Below are 23,119 nucleotides of genomic sequence, written 5' to 3'. Positions count from 1 at the left end.
TCTATGCATATCCTTTTACCACTTGTCAATTGAGGAATGGCTCTTATTTCTATACATTTGACTCTATATATTTGAGAAGTGAAATATTTATCAGAGAAACTCACTGTGAAATTATTTTTACATTAATGACCAACTCTGTATTTTTCCCTATCTCATTTCCCTTGTTTATTCTAATCTTGCTCTCCTTTTCCTTTGTCATTCTCAAAAATGTTTATCTTTGATTTTTATTGTCCTTCTGACTTCCCTAATTTGCTCTCCCTTCTATCAGCTCTTTTGATTCCTTTCCTTCCTACTTTCCTCTAGTAAAATAAACTTCTACATCCTTTTAAAGCCAATTCCAATGAGATTGTTTCATAGTTGCTCTCTTTCTGCTTTCCCCATTTCCCCCTTTATTTTAAAATCTCTTTTAGTCCTCTTATATGCCATATAATTTATCTCATCTACCTTTCCCATTCCTCTTTTTTTCAGTTCATTCTCTATTCTTGTCTTTAATTTTATTTTTTTCAGATATCAGAGCATTTCATTCAACTCACAATTTTATGTGAGTTATGTTTGACCTTATTGAATCTCTTATGATTTCCCTTTCATGTTTTACTTTTTATACTTCTCTTGTGTCTTGTATTTAAAAGTCAATTTTTTAATTCAGTTTAGATCTTTTCATCAAGAATGCTTTCATAATCATCTATTTTATTGAGTATCTATTTCCCCCAGAAGAATTATATTTAGTTTTTCTGGGTAGGTAATTTTTTGTCTTAATCTTAGCTCTTTGGTCCCTCCCCCCAAAGAATGTCAAATTTCAAGTTTTCTAGTCCTTTTACATAGAAGCTGCTAAATATTGTGTTGTCTTGACTATGGTTTCATGATATTTGACTTTTTTTCTTTTTTGGCTTCTTGCAGTATTTTCTCCTTGAACTGGAGATCTGGAATTTGGCTCTAACATTCTTGGAACTTTTCATTTTGGGAACTCTTTCAGAAAATGATTAGTGGATTCTTTCAATTTCTATCTTACTCTCTGGTCATAGCACATCAGAGTAGTTTTCCTTGCTAATTTCTTTAATATAATGTCCTTTTTAGATCATGACTTTTAGTAGTCCAATAATTCTTGAATTTTTTCTACTAGATACATTTTTCAGATCAGTTGTTTTTCCATTGAGATATTTCACGTTTTCTTTTATTTTTTTTTAATTCCACTGATTTTGTTTGATTGTTTCTTGATGTTTCATGAAGGCATAGACTTCTACTTGACCAATTCTGACTTTTAAGGAATTGTTTTCTTCAGTGAGTTTTTGTACCTCCTTTTGTATTTGGTCAATTCTACTTTTTAAAGAGTTTTTCTCTTCAGTGAATTTTTGATTATGTCTTTCTATTTGGGTAATTCTTCTATTCAAGGCATTTTTCCCTTCATTGGATTTTTGTACCTTTTATTTATTTATTTATCATTTGGTCTATTCATTGTTAACGTGTTATTTTTTTCAGTATTTTTAGTATTTGTGGAGTGGCTGTGAGTGTCCTCTACGAAATTGTTGACTGTTTTTCATTATTTTCTAGCATCACTCTCATTTTTATCTCCATTTTTACTATACCTCTCATATTGATTTTTAAAATTCTTTTTGAGCTCTTCCATGGCCTTAGACCAAGTCATATTGTTTTTTGAGACTGGATGCAGGAATTTTGCTTTTGTTTCTTCTGAATGTGTGTTGTGATCTTCTTTATCATCACAGTAACTTTCTAAGTTCAGAATTTTTTTTTGATAGTTTGCTATTTTTCAGCCTATTATTTGACTTTTAACTCTATTCACAATTCCACCAACAATGTGTTAGTGTCCCAGTTTTCCCACATCCCCTCCAACATTCATCATTTTCTTTTCCCATTGTCTTAGCCAATCTGAAAGGTCTGTATCTCAGAGTTGTCTTAATTTGCATTTCTCTGATAGTGATTTAGAACACCTTCTCATATGACTAGAAATGGTTTTAATTTCTTCATCTGAAAATTGTCTGTTCATATCCTTTGATCATTTATCAATTGGAGAATGGCTTGATTTTTTATAAATTTGAGTCAAGTCTCTATTGTAAAGTCTGGACTAGCTCCCTAGAGGCCTCAAAATCAGCGAAAGTCAGGATAAGCAAAGTCCTTGATCTTTAGGGGGAGAAATGAAGGAGATGGACAAAACTGCCAGGAGTTTTGCCAAGTTTCCTTCCTTGATTCTAGGGTCCATACTTTTCTCCTCTCTGACCTGCAGCCAAGTGAAGTTCTCTTGCCTCTCTCACTCTACTCCCTAATCCTTACCAGCAATTCTCTTACCCCCAAGCATTGAGCCAGTATTAACTGAGAGAAAAGAAATTTCAAACATATGCTAATAGAGCTACTGTCCAATAGGTAATTAGCCTGATTCAAGCACACCTTTTAAGATTTTCAGAATCTTACACTCTATATATTTTAGAAATGAGGTCTTTATCCGAGTCCTTAAATATAAAAATGATCTCCCAATTTATTGCTTCCCTTCTGATATTGTTTGCATTAGTTTTGTTTGTACAAAAACTTTTTTTAAGTTAATATAATTAACATTATCTATGTGGTGTTTAATTATGAGTTCCAGTTCTTCTTTGGACACAAATTCCTTCCTTCTCCATAGATCTGAGAGGTAAACTATCCTATGTCCTTTTAATTCACTTATAATATCACTCTTTATGTCTAAATCATGAAGCCATTTAGATCTTATCTTGGTATGTGGTGTTAAATATAGATCAAGCCCTAATTTCTTCCATACTAATTTTTAATTTTCCCAGCAGTTTTTGTCAAATATTGAGTTCTTATCTCAAAAGCTGTGGTCTTTGGGTTTGTCCAACACTAGATTGCTATAGTTATTGATTATTTTGTCCTGTGATCCTTACCTATTCACTGATCAACTACTCCATTTCTTAGCCAGTACTAAATGATTTTGATGACTGCTGCTTTTTTTAGTAGATTTTCAAACAATGTTGTTAATATGTAGAATGTTCTCCTAGTTTTGCTTGTTTCACTTTGCATCATTTCATCTAAATCTTTCCATGGGCTTATATTTAGGTAGGGTCAGCATTCACAACCATTCCTCTTCTCTCTGAGGAGTAGGCAACAGAGCTGCCAGGTGAAAATTCTTCTTGCACCCAGTACTTGCTCAGAGATCTCTAGAAAACAATTCTGTTGTCCTGTCTTGATTTTATTTCAGTATGTGGGTGTTAGAATGCTCTTTGCCACAAGTTCTTAGGAGTTTCTGCTAGGCCACATTCTCAGATCTCTCTGTCCAGGTACTAAACAAAGCTGAATGGGAAAAAAATGACAAAATGGTACTTCTTGACTTTCTTGATCATAATTCAGTCTGATACATTCTTTAGATCTTTCTTGAGGAAGTGTGGGAAAAATAGCTTGACTCCAATATTTCCTCTTACTATGCTATCTTGACTCTTTTATTTCATTGATTATCTAGACTTAAGAGATGGAAAAATGTTAACAATTCAGATTAAAATTTAAAATGCTGTGTTTACTTTTTTTTCCCTTTAGGATAGCAAATCACTTCACTTCTCTTCTAAAATGGAAGGTTTGGATTAGATACTCTCGAAAGGTCCTTCAGGCTTGAAATCCTATTATCTGTATTTATTTTCTTCAATCAAATCAACATAAACTGCACTATTGTGAAAACAGATTAAGCAATTAAACACAATAGGATGATAGTATATCATGTATAAGGTAGATGGACATTGTATGTAGTACATAGGCGTAATTCCAAGGCATTGAGGAAGTTAAAGCTGATGGATTGAGTTTGGAAGTTTTAATTAAAATGAGCTAAGCTAATTAGGTGTCTGTACTAATTCTAGGACTAATATAGTGAGGCTTTGGGAATGGGAGGGATCTCTAAGCCATCTCAGGAGAGAGGTTTGGATGGAAGAAGTCAAAAGTTCCTCCTGCTGTCAGTGGAATTGAGATGAGATAGAGAGATTTGGTTTAAAAGGAAAATTTAAAAAATAGATTGAAGGAAGGAAGGAAAAAAGTAGAGAAAAGGAAAAAAATTAAGGAAAAAAGAAAAAAAAAAGGTTTACATAAGATAATTATCACGGATTTTTGGATGTGGTAGGTACAAGGGCCTTCCCTCTTTTAAAATAATAAATAGTAAGAACCAGAGTTAAGGAAATGGGAGATGACTGAGAATTCTTTAAATTTAAAGCTGGCAAGATGAGTTACCTGTCCAAGCATCTTATCTTTCCCACCAACAAACTCTCTGTTTCTGTCTCTGTTTCTCTCTATCTCTGTCTCTCTGTCTCTGTCTCTGTTTCTCTCTCTCTCTCTCTCTCTCTCTCTCTCTCTCTCTCTCTCTCTTTTTCTCTCTCTCTCTCTCTCTCTCTCTTTCATCATCATCATCATGATGCAAGGCTGTTAGAGGAAATGACTTGCAGGTTGTGGCAGTAGCATGGAATATGAAAATTATTTTCTTTTTGTGCTATTCTCCTTGGTACTTATTCAGGGGAATGAATCATAGAAGCTGTTACATAAGTGCTCAGTTTTATTTCATTGACATTATTCTAATTATTGGGTGTGCTAGTTTCTGGGTTTTTCTACTTTCCTCATTCTATATCACTGCACTTCTCTTTCCAAGCTTCTCTGAATTCTTTATTTTGTTCTTATGGCAAAGTAATATTCCAACATTCTTATGTACCACAATTGGTTAGCCATTTCCTATTAATCAACCTCTCCTTTAAAAAAAAATGTGTTTTTAGATTTATTTTTAAAAATGGGGGGGTAGCTGGTTGGTGTAATGAATAGAGCACCAGCCCTGAAGTCAGGTGGACCTGAGTTTAAATCTGGCCTCAGACACTTAATACTTCCTTAGCTATGTGACCCTGGGCCAGTCACTTAACTCCAATTGCCTCCACAAAAAAAAGAAAAAGAAAAAGAAAAAAAAGAAAAGAAAAGAAAAGAAAAGAAAAAGAAAAGAAAAGAGAAGAAAAAAAAAAGAAAGAAAGAAAAGAAAAAGAAAAATCCTAGAAAGGATTGTTATTCAGGTAGAATTCAGACTAAATTGCCTCTGAGGTTCCATCTGATTCTGAGATATGGTTCTGAAATGTAAAAGTCTACTGAAAAAGGATAGAGAGTTGGCTCGCTTATTTTATACTCAAACTGAATTTGTGATTTTTGTTAGATTAAATAAAGTCATTTTGATGTATTGGTCTGAGTATTTTTATGGAAATTGAAGAATTTTTCTTTTGGGTTATAAAACCTTGAACATAGATCACTTTTTCTTTTGATGCCTTCCACTCATCAAAATATTTCTCAAAATGTGTCAAAGTATGATAGAGGTGGACTGACCAAGGCAGAGTATAAGGAATGTGATCACACAGTCCAGTCTGGGACACTATGTTTTTCCTATTGCAGGCCAAGAGGGTAGTTACTTCTTAGTTTAGCATGTCACTCTTGACTCCTATGTAGACCATGAACACTAATATCTTATTACCTTTTTCAGACAAACTGCTTTTTAAACATGTCTCTTCCATATTATAATTGTGAATATGATTTTATGAATTAAAGTTTATATCGAACCATTAATGATGAATTTTAAGTGTATTCATTCAACTATGTACTTCTAAATATTTCACAAAGTACTATCATTTGTCCTCCATCTCTCCATCATGTCCAAAAATAGATCATGAGAGACTCCATTGCATTGACATTCCAGTTTATTAATGCTGTGAAAAAGGAAATAAATTTTAGTGACATGATTTTTTCTTCATAAGTCATGCTGATTGTGATGACCAATTCCCTTGCTAGGTAGTTACCAATCATTTCTTTACTATCATTTTCTATCCTTTTAAAAAGTTATCTTGGCATTGCAGGCATATGAATGAAGAATTGATCTATTCAATGGTTATCTGTCATTTTCATTACATCATTGACCCATTTGGGGGGGAAGGGGAATATTACTTTCATAGCATCCTTTACTTTGCTTTAATGGCATACCAATTTCTTTGGGAAATTACTTATTTGTAATGTGTTGAATCTAGTCATGTTCACAATATGCCACTTCATGGTTTCCAGATGATCCTTAAATGTTCTGTAAAATAGCGTTCTATTGACACAAGAGGGAGAGCTTGTAATAAATGAGTAATGAGAAATGGCTTCTGTAGAAGAGGTACCCGAATTATGCTTTGAAGGAAACTAAGGATAATATGAGGGGATGATGAGAGAGTGCATTCCACACAAGGGGAACCTTTCATGCAAAAGTACAGAGGGACTCAGTTTGTTCATGCATATTTCGCATCCTATTTCTGATAATGTACTCCCTAAATATTTCTCATAAGAATCAACTTTAAGACTAGACTAATTTTTTCTAGTATTAATTTTTGTGTTTTGTCTCCTTACCTTATGTTTTTGTTTTCTTACAGAACCTTCCAAAATGACTAATACCTGCAATAATGAGAAAAAACTGAAACCACTTGAAAATTGAAAAATGTACCTGAAAAAAATGCTTCAGCTTTGTCTTCTGAGAATCATCTAAAGCTTAAATCAGCTGTCATCACAATCATCCCCTAGAGTAATTTGACTGACATACATAGAATATTAAAAACCCAGGAGATATAACAAGTTTGATCTAGTGACTTAAAAAAAAACCTATGGCCAGAAATTAATATCTACTAATGTTAAAATTTTCACTGTAATTTAGGCACTAACTTATGAAATGTGCACATGCATTTCTTTCATTATGTATTTTATATAAATGATATCAGTAAATTTTAAAAATTATGATATTACCCAATTTCCTAGAACGTCACAAAATCACCCTGAAATGAAGCAACACAATTAGACACAAACATCTCAAAACCCTTCAACTGAAATTGTCAAAAAATTCATTTTGCTATTTCTCCATTTTTTTCTTTCCTTTTGTTAAATGGGGGGAAATAAAAAGTTTATAAAATTTTAAAAACATGATTATGTGTGGGAGAAGTCTAAAATTTTCAGCAATTCTATTTTTAAGCTTTGGAATTATAGGAATGGGATTTCAATTAAATATTAGGATTATCTATGTCATAGTTATTCCCCAGACTTATGACCCAAGGATGTAATATCAGCTGACCAATCTGGCTACAATTTAGTCACAATTTTTTCTTGTAATTATTCTTACTGTGGCAAGGTATCTCCTTCAGATGAACCCCATAAAAATTCCATTCTGTTATCCCAGTAAGATTTGATCTAAAAAAAAAAAAAACTTTTTAGTTATCACCAAAGGTAGTTTCTTACTCTGTCATATTGATCCTCATTTTTAATTTATAATACCCTCACATTTGTATAACACTTTAAAATGTTTTTATATCAATTGTTTCAGTACTTCTTAATAACTACATGAGGTAGAAATTTTTATTCATATATTTTTAATGCCAGTTAAGACACAGAGGTTTTATAAGGAATAATGGGAAAATCACTGGATTTATAATTAGAAAGACTAGGTTCAAAACCCCATCTGACCTTTTCTAGTTAGAGAGGCACATAGATATTGCCTTGACATTTAATTTTCTGATTCTCAGTTTCCTTCTCTGTAAAATGAGGATGATAAAAATTTCACTACTGTTTGTTAACCTTAAAACACCTTATAAATGTTAATTATAATTATTATTACTGTTAAGTTACATATTTAATGGCATACAACTATTTTGTAGAAGATACATAATTATAATTGTAATTTTCTGACTCTAGAATCTTCCCATAATACTATATAATAATTGCTTGACCATCAACCTGCTAATAATTATATGTTCTGTGTGTAATCATTCATAAATTCATCACCAAAGAGGGTCATAATATCCCTCAAACATATATCCTTTTACAAAGGATATTCCTTTCTAATAATACCTAAATTTATCGCATTTCTATTATCATATTCTGCTGTACTTCTTTCCTTTCTCCCTTCCTCCTTTTCCCTTCCTCCTTCCCTCTCCCTCCCTCCTTTCCTACCTCTCTTCCTTTCTTCCTTCCTTCCTCCCTCCCTCCCTCCTTCCCTCTTTCCTTCCTTCCCTCTCTCCTCTCTCACTCCTTCTCTTCCTCCTTTCCTCCCTCCCTCCCTTCCTCTCTCCCTTCTTTTCCTCCCTCTTTCTCTTTCTTCCTTTTTTCCTTTCCTCTTTTCCTTCCTTCCTTCCTTCCTTCCTTCCTTCCTTCCTTCCTTCCTTCCTTCCTTCCTTCCTTCCTTCCTTCCTCCTTTCCTTTCTCCTTCCCTCTTTCCCTCTCTTTTCTTTCTTCCCTCCCTCTTTTCTTCCTTCCTCCATCCCTTCCTCCCTCCTCTTCCTTCTTCCCTCCTTCCTTTCCTCCTTCCCTACTTTATTCTTTTCTTCCCTTCCTCCTTCCCTTCCTGCCTGCCTTCCTGCTTTCCTGTCTCCTCTTTTGTTCTATATCTCTCCCTTTCCTTCTCTTCCATGTTAAATCAACAGTAACAACATAAACAACAACAAAATTTTCAATACCACAAAATTAATTCCTGGCTGGTGAGTTCATGGCAATAAATCTGAGTTACTAATAGTGCATATGAAATATTTCTTTTTTTTTTCAGCCTTGAAACACTTTACTATACATATGTATAAATACAAAAGTTTTACTGGCTGATCCATTCTTGGTAAAATTGGGTTAATGATCAATATTTCTTTTTTTAGGTACATGGAAAAAGTTCCATTTCTTCTTTTAGCCAAGACTAAATGATGGTGAAATAAAAATAAAAAACCTTAAGTTACAGCATAATCTTGCTAATATAGTATGATAACAATGAGAAATTGAAATACATTTGCATTGCATTTCAGCTTTCTTAACAAGGGTACATTTTAGATTATCCCTTACACTGACTTTTATTAAAAAGCAGGCTTGGGACTAGAGGAGTTGCTATTTCAGTCATACCTTTATAAGATTTTTTCTTGTTGAAAATAAAATTTCTAGCTCCATATATGGCTACTTTGACCTGTTTTTTTTTTTTTTAATGCACATTTATTTTCAGGGAATTTAACAAGCATTCTTTTATGGTCATTTAAAAATAAGGCCTCTAGACTTGGCAAAGGCAAAGTAAATTGTGTTTTCTCTGTAAATGGAAGGAAGAAAGGAGTGACTTCTTTTGGACAGAAGGACTGCTAATCATTATCTCATGGCTATCAAAGTATTGCATAGACCAAACTTTATAAACCTAAAAGAAGATGGTCTGGGTAGTGATGTGCTGGTAAATGTTAAAGAACCAGTTCTCTGAGAGAAAAAAAAAAGAAAATGTACACGACACACTTTTTTTTCCAATAATTATAACTTTTTATTGACAGAGTCCATGTCTGGGTAATTTTTTTTACTACATTATCCCCTCCCCCTCCCTGCCTTTTTTTTTTTTTTAATAATTATAACTTTTTATTGACAGAACCCATGCCTGGGTAATTTTTTATAACATTATCCCCTGTACTCACTTCTGTTCTGACTTTTCCCCTCTCTCCCCTCCACCCCTTCCCCTAGATGGCAGGCAGTCCTATACATGTTAAACATGTATATCCTAGATACAATATATGTGTGCAAAGCCAAACAGTTCTCTTGTTGCACAGGAAGAGTTGGATTCAGGAGGTAAAAATAACCCGGGAGGAAAAACAAAAATGCAAACAGTTTACATTCATTTCCCAGTGTTCTTTCTTTGGGTATAGCTGATTCTGTCCAGCACTGATCAATTGAAACTGAATTAGATCTTCTTTTTGTCGAAGAGATCCACTTCCATCAGAATACATCCTCAAACATTATCGTTATTGAGGTATATAATGATCTCCTGGTTCTGCTAATTTCACTTAGCATCAGTTCATGTAAGTCTCTCCAAGCCTTTCTGTATTCATTCTGCTGGTCATTTCTTACAGAACAATAATATTCCATAACATTCATATACCACAATTTACCCAACCATTCTCCAATTGATGGGCATCCACTCAGTTTCCAGTTTCTGGCCACTATAAACAGGGCTGCCACAAACATTTTGGCACATACAAGTCCCTTTTCCTTCTTTAGCATCTCTTTGGGATATAAGTTCAGTAGTAACACTGCTGGATCAAAGGGTATGCACAGTTTGATAACTTTTGGGGCATAATTCCAGATTGCTCTCCAGAATGGTTGGATTCATTCACAATTGCACCAACAATGCATCGGTGTCCCAGTTTTCCAGCATCCCCTCCAACAGTCATCATTATTTTTTCCTGTCATCTTAGCCAATCTGACAGGCGTGTAGTAGTATCTCAGAGTTGTCTTAATTTGCATTTCTCTGATCAATAGTGATTTGGAACACCCGTTCATATTAGTGGAAATAGTTTCAATTTCATCATCTGAAAATTGTCTATTCATATCCTTTGACCATTTATCAATTGGAGAATAGCTTGATTTCTTATAAATTAGAGTCATTTCTCTATATATTTTGGAAATGAGGCCTTTAACAAAACCTTTAATTGTGAAAATGTTTTCCCAGTTTGTTGCTTCCCTTCTAATCTAATCTTTCCTTCCTCCCTTCCTCCTTTTCTCCCTCCCTCCTTCCCTCCCTTCTTCCTTCCCTTTCCCTCTCTCCTCTCCATCTTTCCTTCTCTCTCTCCCTCCTTCCCTTCCTTCCTTCCTCCCTCTCTTCCTTCTTCCTTCCCTTCCTCCTTTCCTTTCTCCCTTCCTTCCTCTCTCCCTTGTTTGCATAGTTTTGTTTGTACAAAGGGTTTTTAATTTGATATAATCAAAATTTTCTATTTTATGATCAATAATGGTCTCTAGTTCATCTTTGGTTACAAATTTCTTCCTCCTCCCCAAGTCTGAGAGATAAACTATCCTATGTTCCTCTAATTTATTTACAATCTCATTCTTTATGCCTAATCATAGACCCATTTTGATCTTATCTTGGTATACGGTATTAAGTGTGGGTCCATGCCTAATTTCTGCCATACTAATTTCCAGTTTTCCCAGTTTTTGCACATGACACACTTTTAAGTTTATTTATCATTATTAATATTTTTCTCTATTACTTTCTTAAATCTAGAACATTTAGACAATAAATCCAGTCCTGAATTTTTAGCACTTGCTGAATTCTAAAATGTAAATGCTTACATTAAAATTTAACAATCACCTCTGCCTTTAGAACTGTCTAGCACACCTCCAAGACTGGAAGCACAACAAGGAGAAGAAATAATGGCCAAATAATTTTAAATGAAATATACATATATGTGTGTGGCACACACATATATGTAAATATATATGTATGTACTTAAAAATTCACTTATGTACACACATATACATATATGTATATAAAATATATTTTTTCCGTTAATGCTGATTATTACTAGCCAAATACAGCTATGTGTGTATCACTGGAATACATCCTCAAAGGGTAACCCAATAGACCATGTGTTGAGTTGAGCTGAAAAAAAAAAAAAGAATCACTGTCCTCATTTGTTTTATACTATACTCAGAGGAGAGAGGAAAGTCAAATTATTTTCACATTATAAAGCTTTTGCTTTGATTTTTACAAGCTATGAACCAACGTCAATAAATCATTTGGATGTTTACCCATAGCATTGTGTTACAAATTTATTTTAAGGTCAATAAGGATTGAAACTTATAAATGATCTCTGCTATACTTTGGTAATGTTATTACTTAATAATAGTCAAGTGTTTTATTAATGTCAATGACACTAAAGAAGATGGATTACCATCTGCTTTACTGCTGCATCCTGTCTTTGATTTGCCCTGCAGTTGAACCCTTCAGTATGGGTTGTTTTCTTTTATTAGAATGAGTTCCTTGAGAGCATGAATTGACTTGCTTTTCTATTTGCATACCTAGTACTTAGCCCAAATGTTAAACAACCAAATTTCTAAGAAAAAAAAAGAAAATGTATTCATGGCACTTTTAAAAATTTAATCCATATTGCCTATAGTAAACACACATGATTTTTATTGATTGATTGATGCAATCATTCATGTGCAAAATTAGTTACCAGTTCCACAAATCTTTCCCAAGAAATCAAATATCCTGATCTTTTTTTTTTTTGGGGGGGGGGAGGGGCTTTATCCTCTACTCTTTTGCCTTGTCTATCTATCCCAGGGGTGTCTCTCTGTCTCTCACCAGCTTCCTATAATGAACAAGCCTCAAATCTAATCGTGAATTAGGGGAGTCTACCCCAAATTAAAGACTTTCCTCAATGGAATGGGTGGAAGAGAACAATTTGTTCCAACAGTCATGAAGGTGGCTGAAGTGGACACTATGAGGCACTTAGAATTTGGTTACTAGGGTCATCTGAATCTCCCAGGTCATGGCCAGTCATTTTAATTTTTGTCCTGTCATTGGACTTGATGACTCAAGAAGAGAGTGAAACTGACAACTTTTTGCAACTCTGCCTCTCTTAAATCCAATTTGTGTGCAAGTTATTATTGCCCTATGATATTGTTGGTGCTCTTTGAATGAAGGGACAACAACATTACTCCACTAGGAATCAAAGTGCAGGGTGCAAACACTGGTGGCTTTAAGTCTTATCTACTCTTAGGTGCTTATGAGAAGATTGTCAACTGTAATAGTTAGAACATAATGAGAACAAAAACAATTCCAATTCAATTCCAATATAAACCATTGAACTTAGAAAATAACACAATTCTTTAAAAAGATCAGAAGTTACTTTTAAAGATGGAATGACAATCACTCACACTTCAATCTGTAATTCACAAAACTATTTATAATTGTGCCCTTTGTAGAAAATTATTGCTCCCCATTAGGTTTTATACTTTAATTTTTTTCCTGGTAAAGATAGCATACCTTGAACCAATCCCAAACTGGTAATGAAACTAGCTTTCTCACAGGAATGTATACCACTTGTTGCAAGAAAACAAGGTGAGTAGCTAAAATCCAATCTCAGGATGGTGTGTGGAGTAGAGATAAAGTGAAGAACTTCCAAGAATTATTAAATTCCTTTTCTGTATTTTATTTTCTCTAGGTCTCTGTGACCTGCATAAGTATGTTGAGTATTAGCCAACATTTACTTATATTTTAGATATGCATTTAACCTAAAATGATGACATTTATTACTATTCAAGTTATCAATGTTTAGAAAGCTGTTCACTTGATAATCTGAACTTGCTCCCGAAACCAGGGAGTCTGCTGTTTTTGGCGCGAATAACATTCAATTTAAGTGGGGGAGGCACCTATCTCTTAATGTTCCCCATCCCATGATGTAATCTTTTAAAACTAAGACCTATATAAATTGTATATCTTCTCCTAATTCCTTAGCCCTTCTACTATGAGCTTTCTTTCTTTCCCTCCTCACTATGAAATTGCTCATTCTCATGAGAATTTATTAAATAAACAACTCTTCTGCTTTTTACTTCAAGAAGTCTCTGAGTAGTCATTTTTGGATAGGATTTTCAATCCCTCACAATGGAAAAAAGAATTCCATGCCATGGATGATTAATGGTGTTACCTTTTCTTGCTAGTAGTATGAATTTATTTATGCTGATTTTGTTTTTGTTTTTGCAACAGTATTTGGAACTTTGAAACTACAGGTAGTAAGTGAAATAATTTTCTTTATTCAGATGCATATAATCACAAGTTTTAAAATTCAAGGAGACCTCAGAGACCCCCTAGTCCAACCTATATCTGAAGAATTCCCTTTTAATTAACTAGTTATTTGGTCAGGTGTACTAGCCTATCAAGATATTTTTGAATCTTGACTGTCATTCAAAGTTGTTTTTTTCTTTACCTCCCAGGTTTGTTTGAAAATTTGATAAGCCTCCCATCTAAACTTTGTAAAAGTCATTGATAAAAATGTTAAAAGATAAAAGTACAATGTTCATCATAAATCCCTGGGGCAGTCCTCTGCAGCCCAATGTTGAGATGTACATCTCTTATGTCCAGTATCTATTCCCCCTTGGGACAGTTAATAAGTAAAAAGTATTCTTTCTTTTTTAGAGTTAATAAAATAAACTCTCTTTTTAAAATCAGTTTTTCATTGTTTAATTCTCATACAATAACTTTTTGAAGGGTGTGACTGTTTTGAGATATGCCTGACAAGAAACTGGAAACTGAGTGGATGCCCATCAATTGGAGAATGGCTGAATAAATTATGGTATATGAATGCTATGAAATATTATTGTTCTGTAAGAAATGACCAACAGGATGGTTTGAGAGAGTCCTGGAGAGACCTACATGAAATGATGTTAAATGAAATGAGCAGAACCAGATCACTATACATGGCAACAAGAAGACTATACGACGATTAATTCTGATGGATGTGGCTCTTTTCAACAGTTCCACTTGTTCAGTGAAGAGAGCCATCTATATCCAGAGACAGAACCAAGGGAACAGAGTGTGGACCACAACATAACATTCTCATTCTCTCTGTTGTTATTTGCTTATATTTTGTTTTCTTTCTCAGTTTTTCTTTTTCTTCCTTTTTGATCTCATTTATCTTTGCAGTAAGATAAATTGGATAAATATGTACACATATATTGGATTAACATGTATTTTAACATATTTAACATGTATTGGACTACCTACCAGCTGGGGGAAAAAGTTGGGGGGAAGGAGGGAGAAATTTGGAACAAAAGGTTTTGCAAGGGTCAGTGTTGGAAAAATTACCCATGCAGATGTTTTGTGAATAAAAAACTTTAATAAAAAAGAGAGAGATATGCCTGAAAGGTAACTTATGATTCAGCTTGTTTAAAAAAAAATTAGAAAGCAACCAACAACCAAAGATTTCCTAATCAACTCGATTCTTCCACACCCATTTAAATAGACTTAGATTAAATTTGTTATATGGTCAGAAGATATTTAAAGATGTGATTATGTTGGCCAGATCTCACTCTATAATTCAATATAACTAATTATAATGGTGCTTTTTATAAGGGCAGTTATTACATTCCAATCATTATATTTTACATGTCAAATTATTTTCCCAGTTTTAGGGAGAGATTGTATCAAATAATTCATATTTTAAGCTCCCTTATAATAGACATAAATGTATGAAAGATTAGAAGTATAGACCAAGATCATGGATAAAAATAAATCTTACTTTACCTCAAAATTATTCTCTAGCCAGCTTAACCAGCTCTAGCCAGTAAATATTTATGACAAAACCCTCTAATCCTAACACTGCATAAATTTCAATTTTGCTGCTAGACTTTACTTTCTAAATTTTTAAAAATTTAAAAATGATCTAAAGATTGTGAGATGTTCAAAGGTTTTGAAAAAGGCCTCATTTCTAAAATATATAGAGGATTGACTCAAATTTATAGGAAAGTAAGCCATTCTCCAATAGATAAATGGTCAAAGGATATGAACAAACCATTTTCAGATGAAGAAATTGAAACTATTTCTAGTCATGAAAAGGTGCTCCAAATCACTATTGATCAGAGAAATGCAAATTAAGACAACTCTAAGATACCATTAAACACCTGTCAGATTGGCTAAGATGACAGGAAAAGATAATGACAAACATTGGAGGGGATGTGGGAAAACTGGGACACTGATACATTGTTAGTGGAACTATAAACAGATCCAACCATTCTAGAGAGCAATTTGGACCTATGCTCAAAAAGTTATCAAGCTTGCTAAGTGAAATGAGCAAGACCAGGAGATCATTATATATCTCAATAATGATACTGTATGAGGATGTATTCTGATGGAAGTGGATTTCTTTGACAAAGAGAAGATCTAACTCAGTTCCAGTTGATCAATGATGGACAGAAGCAGCTATACCCAAAGAAAGAACACTGGGAAATGAGTGTGAACTGTTTTCATTTTTGTTTTTCTTCCCAGGTTATTTTTCTTTCTGAATCCAATTCTCCCTGTGCAACAAGAGAAGTATTCAGTTCAGTACACATATATTGTATCTAGGATATACTGTGACATATTTAACATGTATAGGACTGCTTGCCATCTAGGGGGAGGGGGTGGAGGGAAGGAAGGGAAAAGTTGGAACAGAAGTGAGTGCAAGGGATAATGTAAAAAATTACCCAGGCATATGTTCTGCTAATAAAAAGTTATAATAAAAAAAAGAATACATCTCAATATATAATATATATATACATGGATAATTTTCAACATTCACCCTTACAAAAAAAAATTATCAAACTGTGCATACCCTTTGACCCAGCAGTGTTTCTGCTGGGCTTATATCCCAAAGAGATCTTAAAGGGGGGAAAGGGACCCACATGTGCAAAAATGTTTGTGGCAGCCCACTTTATAGTGGCAAGAAATTAGAAATTGAATGGATGTTCATCAAATGGAGAATGGCTGAATAAATTGTGGTATGTGAATGTTATAGATTATTATTGTTTTGTAAGAAATGAGTAGCAAGATGATTTCAGAGAGGCCTGGAGAGCTGAGGGAAATAAGCAAAACCAGGAGATCCTTATACATGGCAACAATAAGACTATATGAAAATCAATTCTGATGGATGTGGCTCTTTTCAACAATGAGTTGATTCAAACTAGTATCAATTGTCCAGTAATGAAGAGATCCACCTACACCCAGAGAGAGGACTATAGGAACTGAGTGTGGACCACAACATAACATTTTCTCTCTTTCTGTTGTTTGCTTGAATTTTGTTTTCTTTCTCAGTTTTTTTTTTCCTTATTAATCCGATTTTTCTTGTGCAGCAAGATAATGGTATAAATATAAACATATTTTGGATTTATATACATATATTGGATTTAACTTATATTTTAACATTTGACATGTATTGGACTACCTGCCATCTAGAGGAGAGGGTGGGGGGAAGAAGGGAAAATTTAGAAGAGAAGGTTTTGCAAGGGTCAATGTTGAAAAATTACCATGCATATGTTTTGTAAAAAAAAAAAAAAAGCTTTAATAAAAAAAAAAGATTATGGAATGTTCTGTTTTCTGGTCCTTGTAAACATTTTCCAATTTAGAAAAACCTTAATTTAGAGTCCAAAGGCTTAGGATTGAATCTGTGTCCTACTACTTATTTGATGTTGGTCATCATATATTTTCTTTGTGTATCACTTTCCTCATTTGTAAAATCTGGAGGTTCTATTTGATTTCTAAATTAAAGACCTATCACTAATTCTTATCCATTAACAAGATAAAAATGTATTGTGTAAATAGGTTGAAAGTATATTATCTGAACCAAGAGGATACAAAATGGTGTTCTTAAGAACAAGAAATGCATATGCACAATATATTTGTGGAAAGCAATTTTATGTACTTCCTTTTTGGAAGAAGACCAGTGACATCACAGGGTGTTGTCTTGATTTGCAGATGAATTGAATTTAAGTGAGGCAAATTTGCACAGTCATCAGCATCACTCTCTCTTCCAATTATCAAATTCCAGTTGCAAGACAATTCCAGGAGAGAAGTAATATAGTACTCTGTTTTGGATTAGAAGACCTAAGTTCAATATCTATCTATACTACTTTAGTGAATTTGTTCAAGCCACATATTCATCATGAGTTTTGTGATTATAAAACAAGATACTTGGATTAGGTAATTTCCATGGCTCCTCTCCACTCTAAATCCTATAAATAAAGAAGTATATACAGATTACACCTTTGCCATGAAAGTGGCATATGAAGCCTGAATTTGGAGTCAGGGGACCTGGGCTCCATTTTTAATTCCACTGTATGACCTTGGACAAATTATGTCACCATTCTGATCTTTAGTTTTAATGGATAGATAATAAGATGTTTAAGTAATCACTAAGGTCCTGTCAAATTCTAATTCTATAATCTTTTGATTCTGCATATTTATTATATTTAATGATATATTGCATTCTGAATGAAAATGCATTTTCTTTTGAGATAATAAAAAGGTCCCTTTTTCCTCCTAAATTTATTCTGTTACCTAAGAAGACAAAGGAAAAAAAAAGACTATCCCCCCTTCCTTCTCCTCCTCCTCCTCCTCCTCCTCCTCCTCCTTCTTTCTTCTTTTTTCTTCTTTCTTCTTCTTTCTTCTTCTTCCTTCTTCTTTTTTGCTGAGGCAATTGAGGTTAAATGATTTGCCCAGGGTCACACAGCTAGAACGTATTAAGTGCCTGAGATCAAATTTGAATTCAGGTCCTCCTGACTTCAGAGCTGGTGCTCTATCCACTGCACTTCCTAGCTGCCCCTCCATTTTCTTTTTAAGACATTCTAAAACTTTTCTGCAAAAATCACATGCATAGCATTGTATGTATAATTCTAATCTATAATGGTCTATAAAATAAGACCAACTCTCTAAAGCCAGTATTTTCTAAATATTTAATGCTTGTGAAATTATATTTACCTTCTTTTAGTTCTATTTAAGTGTTATTTTAGTTTTTTGCTTTGATGCTTTCTCCTCAAGAAAGTCTAGTGTTTTAGGTTGAATAACTCTAACTTCAAAAAGATAAATGAAGAGTCCTTGTTTCTTGTGATGTTAAGGTAGGACTGGGAGGAGAGAAAGAGAAGAAGCATGTAGAGAAGGAGGGAGAATGAGAGCAGAAATGTTCCTAAAATAACCTAAGATCATCTTGATTAGACAAATAACATGCCATATGAATGACAGATTTGACTAGTTATTTTCCCTCTTCCCATTATCTGAAAATGATTGCAAGCAACCAATTCTATTTGTAATATGTACAGGGATATTGAAAACATTACTATTTAAAAGATTTCTGCAATTATTTTTCATGAACAGTTGTTTTTTTCTGATCTGAAATTAAATCTATCTTGCTAGATTTTTCTCCAACTTGCTAGCCCTTATGAAGACATATACACACTCTATTTTATATTCACATTTGTAGTTTCTGATATCTCTCTCTCTCTATCTCTCTCTCTCTCTCTCTATATATATATATATATATATATATATATACACACATGAATACATGTATAATTGAAATAATTTACATTTGCATAGAGCTTTACTAATTACACTATATATACACTATACATACATTTACTAATTGTACTACATATACATTTACTAATTACATTATATATACTCATCTATATAGCACTTTACTAATTATATTATATAAACCTATATATATGCTATGTATACATTTGATTTTCATAATAACCCTATGAGGTAGATATTATATGTAATAGTCACCAAATTGTAGAAGAGAATGCTGAGGCCCAAAGAGATTGTTACTTGTCTACAAAAACAGCAGCTAAACTTCAGATTACTTAACTAGATTTTCCTGTTTCTAAGCCCAGTCCCCAATACCCAATGGATCATGCTGTCTCTGAATGCTAAGCAACTTTATTGTAGTACATGCAATAGCTAATGCATTGAATATTTGTAATCATATCCATTTTCAGAGGCTGAGAAGAAGGATTTTCATCAAAAAATCTAAGACAACATGATGTTTGCAAATTGCTGTAGCAAACTTGGGAAGTCAAGGTTCTAAAACACAAACTTTGGAGTCAAGAAGATCTGAGTTCAAATCCAATTTCAGAGACTTGACACTTACTAGCCGTGTGACTCTGGCCAAGTCACTTAATCCCTATTTCTTCATTAAAAAAGAAAATCTTTAATAACTCACCTCTAAAATTCTGTCATAGGATAGATAAATTACTGCTTATAATTCAAAAGAAATCATTGGGACATAAGCTTATTTTTTTAACTCATTAAAAGCATCTTTGAGAGACTTAACTGAGTTTCAATGGATAAATGATGGACAGAAACAGCTACACCCAAAGAAGGAACACTGGGAAATGAATGTGAACTATTTGCATTTTTGATTTTCTTCCCGAGTTATTTTTACCTTCTGAATCCAATTCTCCCTGTGCAGCGGGAGAACTGTTCGGTTCTGCAAATATGTATTGTATCTAGGATATACTGCAACATATTTAACATATATAGGACTGCTTGCCATCTTGGGGGGGGTGGAGGGAGGGAGGGGAAAAAACGAAACATAAGCGAGTGCAAGGGATAATGTTGTAAAAAAATTATCCTGGCATGGATTCTGTCAATACAAAGTTATTATTAAATAAAATAAAATTTAAATTAAAAAAAAAGCATCTTTGGGATAATTCGAGTAGCAGAAAGGACAGGAATGGTATACCTGCTATCATGTTACCATATGGTTTTACTTTATTCCACTAGGTATGCCTATCATGGAAATTTTTATTTCATGTAGTTTAGAGATTAAATTTTCAATATGGTTACATTTATTAAAATGCCATTTAAAATTTTTATGGATTAATATTATGTCTGGAAATCACAGGTAATGGTTTCTCTTTGATAATGCTCACTTTTTAAAGAATAGTTTATATGCTAAATTTTCCAGGACATCTTGAGGTCTAGGTATGTGATATGAGGATTTGTTGTCTGTTAGTTTGTGAATGACAACAAGCTTTTGATGTATAGTTCTGGCTATTTGGTCAAGTCTTTCTAAATATTTGTTCAAGAACCTAGGTTCTAAATTTCTGTAATCTGTAATGAAATGTTACACAATTTCTATCATATCTTCACAATACCTGCATTGATCAATAAACCTGATGTTCTTAAAGATATTTCCTTAATTTGTGGTGGCAGCAAACTGATCTTGAATGGTTATCATTAATTTATCCTTTTCTACAAAATAATTTGAGATCACATTATCTAATTCTTATTTATTGACATATTGGTTGAGTTCCTATGGATGCTGCCCATGGATACTTTTTAAGACTGGAATCACAGTCTTAGATCTTAGCTGTATCATAGGTTCCATCAAGAGCTGGATTTGTTTATATTAAACAAAATCAGTCTTAAGTACATATTGTCAGATTTTACAATTGCTTTGAAAAACAATCTGCTATGTTAAAAAAAAAAAAAGGATTGAGATCTGAATTGATAGAGCCTGTTCTTAGATCTGCTACTTAGAACCAAGTCTTAATTTATCTAATGAGAGGTTTTTCAGTCACATAAATCAGTAATGTTTGCTCTCCTTAGCAAACTTAATATGAAGGTGGCCTATCTGGAACCAGAATCAGCACTCCTGATTAGAAGTAGAATTGTTACAATTTAGAACATCAGCAATACAGGGGCTAACCAAAAGGTGTTGGTAGGTCAGTTTCCTAAAAAGGTTACATTTTGATTTGCAGTTAATCCTCCCAAAGGCCAGCATAAAAACATTTTTGATGTAAATAATTTTAAAAGTGTAAGGAATAAGGAGATAAGACAAGGTTCTCATTCTGGTTTCTTTCTGAGAGATTAATATCTCTGGTATGAAATAACTGATTTATGATGTTCTTTCCAACTAAGATTCCATGATTGCATTGTTTTTATACTGTCATATTATCAAATAATCTCATCTCTATCAGTCATATATCCAGTAAGATTGTCCTTCTGTGAATAATTTCATCATATTGGGATCCTTCCTAAGTCATTCCCACAAAGTGGTTATACCATTTCAGTTGGCCACAGTACTTGTTAGCTGGGCTACAGCAAGTAGGGCTTATTTTGAAGATGAAGCATCACCCTAGTTAGGAGGGTATAGAGAACACCACATTTATGATAGAAAGGAGAAAAATGAGGGAAATAGTTTCCCCTTCTGGAATCATTAAAGTATATTATTAATACTTCTTGCCTTTTGTAGCCTGTTTGGTGGATTTATAGGAAGTTCCATTAGAAGATAGAGATATAATCCTAGTCTTTAGAACTGAAAGGTATTTTGAAAATAATTTACTTCAGCTCCTTCATTTTATAAAGAAAGAAATTGAATCACGGAGAGATAAAATTATTTATCTAAGATCAGTATGAATTAGCAAAGTCAGATCTGAATCCAACTTTCCTGATTCTAGTGCTACTTCCATTATTTACTCCATGCTTGGCATAAGTTTTAGTTGATCTTGACTTTGTATACATTTCTCATTTGAACTGATACTTCTTAGATGAGTGATTGATTTAACTGAGTCTGTGCTATAAATCTTTGAACAGGATGTCCTTCAGACTAGGAATATACTTCTTTCTCTTTTCCCTTCCTACCATGACTGGTTTTTTTTCAAATCTCAGCTCAAGGACCATCTCCTATATATATATCTCCTTTTCTTAAACTCTTAAGCTTCTTGTGTTTTTCTCCCAAATTGCCTTTTATTTATTTGGCACATAATTTAATTACATGCCTCAAATGAAATAATATTTGTAAAGTACTTAGTTCAATGCTTGGTACGTAACAGGCATTTGATAAATGTTTATTCCATCCATCCATCCAAATACTTATGGGAATTGACTTGTTGACATAAAGTGTAGAGGACCAGATTTGGAGTCAAGAAAATTTTAGTTCACATAGTGCTTCAGAAACTTATTAGTTATGTGATGCTGGATATATCACTCAACCTTTCTGTGTCTCATTTGTTAAATGAGGTGGTTGGATTGGTTTTTAAGGCTGCACTCAGCTCTAAAGCTATGATACAATGTTCTTTCTCTAATAGATTGTAAGTTCCATATGGGCCAGAATAATTTCCTTTTTGCCTTTGCTGTTTCTTGAGCATATTGGGTATGAAATAAATGTATGTTAATTGATTGATTATTGTGTAGTAGCAGTTTGAAGGAAAAGATCTATTACTAGGTTATCCTATATTTTCATCACCAAATGAATTCATCTCTTTAAAAATAAAAAAGTGATTTGTCCAATACTATAATTATTCATTGCCAGTTGCTCAGGACTGCTAGATTTTTTCTCATTTCTTTAACCACAAAAAAAGATATTGTTTAACAAGAAAAGGAAATATTTAAATGATGTTTCATGCCAACATGTCTGACACTGTAACTGTCATTCTCCCTGATCCCTGTTTATTTCCTCTAAAGTAATTGAAAGTTTAAACTCAGTTAAACAAAGAAAATGTCAAAATTTTATTTTCCATATCATGAGTTTAATTAGCCCACTGTTTTAACAGCTGACAGCAACAGTAATTACTTTTTATGATTAACATAGAATCTAAAGAAATATAATTACCCTGATCTATGAACTGAGTAATTAAGGTAAGAATGCCTACATTCCTTAGACTTTGTTGTATTTTTTTTTAACCTTTGAAATGTATTGTGTAGTGTAAAAAAAAGTTTATTCTAAAATAGCACCAAAAAATTCAAATCCATGTCTTGGGATATTAAAGGTCAGAGTCCAGTTTAGCTGACAATAATTTGGCATTTATTTAGTGGATTTTTGTGTAAGCACTC

At 33.2% G+C, this 23,119-nt stretch overlaps 1 protein-coding gene across 1 annotated transcript in view; it reads left to right on the top strand.

Annotated features, from left to right (window-relative positions):
• The window catches only part of THEMIS (thymocyte selection associated), a 239,256-nt gene extending 232,305 nt beyond the window's left edge, over positions 1-6,951 (top strand). The window contains exon 6 of the mRNA XM_051997716.1: positions 6,411-6,951. The gene's annotated coding sequence lies outside the window, so the exon portion shown is untranslated. The remainder of the gene's footprint in view (positions 1-6,410) is intronic.
• Positions 6,952-23,119: the final 16,168 nt, after the last annotated feature.

Source organism: Antechinus flavipes, chromosome 4, assembly GCF_016432865.1.
Source record: "Antechinus flavipes isolate AdamAnt ecotype Samford, QLD, Australia chromosome 4, AdamAnt_v2, whole genome shotgun sequence".
In the NCBI taxonomy this organism is placed as follows: domain Eukaryota; kingdom Metazoa; phylum Chordata; class Mammalia; order Dasyuromorphia; family Dasyuridae; genus Antechinus; species Antechinus flavipes.
Note: the sequence above shows the minus strand (reverse complement) of the source record. Positions and strands in the feature narration are given on the sequence as shown.